This window comes from Pundamilia nyererei, unplaced genomic scaffold (genome assembly GCF_000239375.1).
Source record: "Pundamilia nyererei isolate P.nyererei 1_Seehausen unplaced genomic scaffold, PunNye1.0 scaffold00428, whole genome shotgun sequence".
In the NCBI taxonomy this organism is placed as follows: Eukaryota; Metazoa; Chordata; class Actinopteri; order Cichliformes; family Cichlidae; genus Pundamilia; species Pundamilia nyererei.
In genome coordinates, this window is record NW_005187829.1 from 110,459 (window position 1) to 116,239 (window position 5,781).

General features: G+C 38.9%; 1 pseudogene; it reads right to left on the reverse strand.

Annotated features, from left to right (window-relative positions):
* Positions 1-238: 238 nt before the first annotated feature.
* LOC106456549 (uncharacterized) lies at positions 239-5,537 on the reverse strand (annotated as a pseudogene).
* Positions 5,538-5,781: the final 244 nt, after the last annotated feature.

The following is a 5,781-nucleotide window of genomic DNA, read 5'->3' on the forward strand; positions in this document are numbered from 1 at the left end:
TTGAATATTGAACAAAATACTTTTTCTGTTCATGAAGCCACATGTTAAAATCATTTTCATAAGTTAATTAAAAGAAGCAAATTTCTTTTTATCTTGCCTTCCAAACCAAAAAAATGTAAATCACTTGTTCCAGATTCTATGATAAAATTGCAGAACCTCTTATTTAAAAAAAAACATGTGTTTATGTTTCATTTGTAAACTGCAAAGTAAACAGGGTCTGTATTACAGTACAACTTCTTCATCCTGGCGGTGTTCCCGCTGGTGCAGGGTCCGCTCTTCGGCAAAGGTTTCTCCATTTGGTTCTGTCCAAGGCGTCCTCAGGTGATGCGTTGACGGTCTTAATGTCCTCCTTAATTTTGTCCATCCACCGTTTCTTTGGTCTGCCTCGAGGCCGGCATCCTTCTGGGTCGATCATCATAGCCGTTTTTGCTACAGAGTTCTCATCGCTTCGAATCACATGTCCATACCACCTCAGGCGGGACTCGAGCATCTTTTCCTTAATTGCAGCTACGCCTAGTCGCTTCCGTATGTCTTTGTTCGTAACATGGTCCTGTCTTGTAATTCCCAAGCTCCATCAGAGCATGCACATCTCCATGGTGTTTAGGGCCTGTTCATGTGTGTTCACATGCGGAGCCATACAGGGCTACTGGGCGGACCACTGTTTTGTAGATTTTTCCCTTGAGTCGATCTGGCATTCTTGTATCGCAAAGGACACCAGTGACCTGTCGCCATTTTAACCAGGCTGCATTTATTCATGCGCGGACATCGGAGGTGATATCTCCATCGTAGCTGATGACTGAGCCCAAGTAGTGGAACTCTTCTGTCTTCTTCAACTCTTCGTTGTTAATTATGATGGTGCCATCAGTTTGATGGCCTGCTTCCAGGTATTCGGTCTCTGTATTACAGTACAACTAAAGATCTAAATCTTGTAGAACATCAACCAATAAACCATAGCTCCAAAAACATTTTCTAGTGATGCTGACAGCTAAGAGGTCATGGCCATGCCACCTGATGGGTGAACTGTCTAGTTTTTATGGTGTGTTCTAAAAAAAAAAACCGAGTTGAGCACTTGGAATGAGCAGGAAGAAACAACATTCCTCTATTTTTATCTTGGAAAATAAACAGTAGAGGCATTACACTCCGGATGGCAGAGCAGTTTTCCTGGGAATACATTCATCAATCTGACAAACATGTCATACTCTCTAACCTCCATCTGATCTCATCTGCTGCACTGTTGCTAAAAACAATATGAAAAAAATGAGGGGCATAACTTGGCAACATTATGGTACAACAAAGCCTCTAAAACTCTGAAGAAATAGTTGAGGCTGTAATTACGTAGAAACAACTGGACTGATTATTTATGTCACACAGGAAACTGGAGATAAAAACATGGCTTGGATTTTAAAGAGTCATGTTTTTAAGAGCAAAGACCAAGACTTTATAAGTCTTGACTAGGAGAAACATAAGATTTGGAATGAACATCATGCTAACGTCACTGGTGCTGTGTGCACTTTCTGGTGATAAAAAACAGTGGAAATAGGTGAAATAGGTGTCACTCAAAACACTTCAGACTACAAGTAAGATTTTTACCATAGATGCAAAAAAAATAATGCAAGTGTACCTCACATTCTTGTCCAATGAGGAATCGTCGACAAACCTAACATGCTCATCTTTGGTCTGCAGAAGCGAACCAGAGTGCCAGTAGGAACTCTAGATTTACCCCATTGGCCAAATTAGCATTTAGCTGCAACTGATAATTGTCAAACATAATTACTAAAAAGAAGTGCACTTAAGCAGACGTGGCACAAGAGGACCTGATGATGCTGTGAGTAGTATGCTAACCAAAATAATACAGTGCAGGTTTTTGTTTAATGGAAACTGTCATTCTGTCTGTGAGGAGACAGTGCTGACCATTGTGCCATCCAACATGGCCATTATTTCTGTAGAAATACTGTCCTTCAGAGCTCTAAATGTGATTTTAATTGTTTTATATTGTTTATCATACACTGTTAAGATAAGTTGAACTAAAATGAGCTGTCTGGATGTATTGGTAAATGGTATATGGCCTGTATTTGTATAGAGCTTTACTAGTCCCTAAGAACCCCAAAGCGCTTTACACAACCAGTCATCCACCCATTCACACACTGGTGATGGCAAGCTACATTGAAGCCACAGCCACCCTGGAGCGCACTGACAGTGGCGAGGCTGCCGGACAATGGCGCCACCGGGCCCTCGTATTGACGACACAGGTCTGCTGTGCTATTTAGTGGTGACCCAAAGTCTGCCATAGAAACAGATTTTGGAGACCATAAATTGAAGTGTAGGTGATGTATACTAAATGTGAAGCAAATGGAAAAATGAAAATTTTTCAAATTCTACATCTACGAGATCAAGAAGAAACTGGTATGAAGCCATTAAATTAAAAATTAAGACATTTCCAGTGTGGAATGATCAGAAAAGAGACAAAGATAACTGTCTTTGTTTTTTTCTCTCATATCTTCATTCTTGACCTTAACAGAAGGCACTGTGCTAACTTATTTCCACAGTAGATTATTGATATTAACCACAGCTGACTTCAGTTCTCTCCCATTCCTTGGGAACTGTCAAAATGCATTAGGAGAACTGAAGTAACTAGCAAACATGAAACAAAACCTAAAAGCTGGTGGGCCTCTGCATGTCTCCTCCACGACTATTATTAAGCTAGGATGACTCTGTAAGGTCACATTTAACAGTGTTATGAGTGAGGCATGACTCATTCATAACAATGACATGGCTTACTGAAGGGGAGAGGAAGGTTGAAAGCAGGTAGAAAATAGTAAGATTGTATAAATAATTTTACCATCACAGGGTGATTTCTGAGTAAGAGTATCTGAGGCTTTGATGCAAGTAACAACAGCTTCCCTCTTGGTACTGCAGTAGTTTCCTTTGTGAAGCGCAGGTGAAACGTGCTTCACCATCTCCTGCAGTTTTGTTCCCTTAACAAACAGAGACATGTAAATAAATTGCAGCCTTGGGGCATGACAGTAGGTCAAGTTTCTTTTATCTCATCACTGGAATGAAACTAGCATGCTTTTACCCCACATACGACACCACATAGAGACCACCAATGTTGTTTGACTTGAATTCCTGTCAGTGAAATAGGCCACAACATGCACATGGATCCATCCGTGTTTGTTTTTCCAGTAAAAATCCTGCGGATTTCTGCGCAGTTTTGTTTCACAAGCTGCAAAAGTGCACAGCTTCAGCAGAACAATACAAGCAAATCCCACAGATTCCAATTTATTGAAAAGATGTTTTCTCTGTTACATCTGTCTTTGAGAGAAAACTATGGTTCGGGTGACATGCAGATTTTGTTTTGTTTTTGTTTTTAATAACAGTGATTTGTACAGTCCACAAATTGACTCTGAAAAGTCACATCAGTTATCATAAATACACATCAAACTGTGACTGTTTGGCTCTCACTAAATAATGACTAAAATAACATTGGAATACTGGTTAAATTACTATTCTGCATGTTGCCTCCTTGTAGGTGTTACACTGTTACCCACAAACAGTTCAAATTTCGAAAACTTTATTGAATTCAGTATATTATAACTCTGGAAAGTAAATACACTCTTGATTATAGAATTGTGTATAATTGCCTTTAGCAGCAGTAGCCTCCATAATATATTTCTATACCCAGATGTGCTATAAAACTGTTTTAATTCATCAATGTTTCTGGGATGTCTTAAATGAACCGTTGTTTTCAGGTCTTCCAATGGCATCTAAGTTGGGTTTAAGATCAGGATTCTTTATTCACCAACTTTATTCAGAAAAAAGTTTAGTTCAGTTTTTGTTATTCTCCCTGTGCTATCATAGCTCTCACTTTGGGCGCTTTAATTTTCTTTCAAAGTCCCAGAAAAAAATGCCTTAGATTAATTAGTGATTTCAAATTGAATATGAACATGAATAATTGTCTTTCTGTGTGTTACCACTGTGATACTCTGGCAGTCTGTCTGCGCTGTTTCCTACCTCTTTCCCATTTTTAGCTGGTGGAAGCTCCAGACAGTCTGCAAGCCTGAACTGGATAAGCAGATGAGGAAATACATGGCTGTACAAACTGATGGACTGACATCTGTCTTTCACTTTGATTTAGATGGAAGTAGTGAATAGTGAATGGAGTAGTGAATACAGAAATTCTTGTGCAGAAATTCCAAAGGGTTCACAAAATGTTTCCTGCAACACGTAAGCATACATGCATTCATATATAGAGCAATGCTAATTAAAAATAATCAGGTAATCCCATTTCCTGTTTTTTTTGTTTTTGTTCAGTCAACACGGGTCTTCTCGAACATGGGAAAAGTAATTGTGAATATAGAACCAAAAACAATCTGCCTATTCACCCAGTAAAGCCAGCCTCAACTATTTTTATTATCACATACTAAGCAACATGAGGCAAACACATGACAGACATTATAAACTATACTTGCACGTCAGAAAGGTCTGTCATAACTGTAAAACCAGAGGTGCAAACAAAAGGTACTATAGGAGCCAAGACTAAGTGCATAAAACAGTTGGGAAATAGCTTTCTTGTACAAAAGCCCATTAGCGAAATTAAATTTTAAGGCTCAAAGCACTGAATAAGAGTAAGACTGTGTCCCCAAACATGTAACAAAATCTGCATATAAGCTTAGAAATTTTTCTTCATCTGGATAAAACATGAAGTGCAAAAAAAAAAGAAATGACTGTATGTACCCAGGATATCTTTCATTATCTGGCTTCACTAACACAAGCTATTGGGATAAAGTACATTTTCATGAGAAATGATTTGACGGTAGGTGGCAATTTTGTACCCAACAAATTAGATCTGCAACATAGGTTACCACTCTGATATAAAAATTCTTAAAACTAAAACCCAGGTTTAACCTTAAGTTGCCTTGATAAGCTTGAATCCTGCTTTGTAGTACTGGCAATAGGAAACTTGCAGGGTATAAGGTACAGTGAAGAAAGAACAAATTATGCTCATAACATTTGAACATGACTTGCTAGTCATTTCTTATTTTTAGCCTTTATGCTAAGTCATGCTAACCATAATCTTTGTGTTTTTTAAGAGCAAAGGAAAATTCTGTTCATTTTATCTAGAAACTGGTATTGTTCTAAATGTAGAAATAAATATTGTCAAAAACTTTAGCTGTTCTTTTAGTTAAAAGCAAAAGTATTTTACAGATTGTTCTTTCACTTCTTCCAGTTTCCGGCAGCCTCGCCTCTGTCAGTGCACCCCAGGGCAGCTGTGGCTACAATGTAGCTTGCCATCACCAATGTGTGTGTGAATGGGTGGATGACTGAATGTGTAAAGTGCTTTGAGGTCCTTAGGGACTAGTAAAGTGCTATACAAATACAGGCCATTTACCATTTAATTTCCTCAGTCTATTTAAGCAGCTACTGTGAACAGTCGTGATATGTTCTTCTGACTCAGCTATTCTACCCAGCTCTTTTGCACTCTGTCTCCTGAGGTTATTGATGTTGAGTAGCAATGGCCTCTCCAGACTGAGCATCATTTCCAATGTTCTGTGAAGCTGCTGGCCAAAGACAACAATGGGTTCTTCAAGTTTCCCCAAAAACCACTTTAATCAATACCATGGCCGTTGCTAATAACTGCTAAATGGTGTGATGTGGAGAAAGTTTGGGATCAAGCCGACATTTTGAGTTCATTTGAAACACAAAGGTCGTGTCCAAATTCATGGGCTGCATCCTCCTGAGGCCGCATTTGTAGACCGATTACATCACAGCGACGTGCCGAAG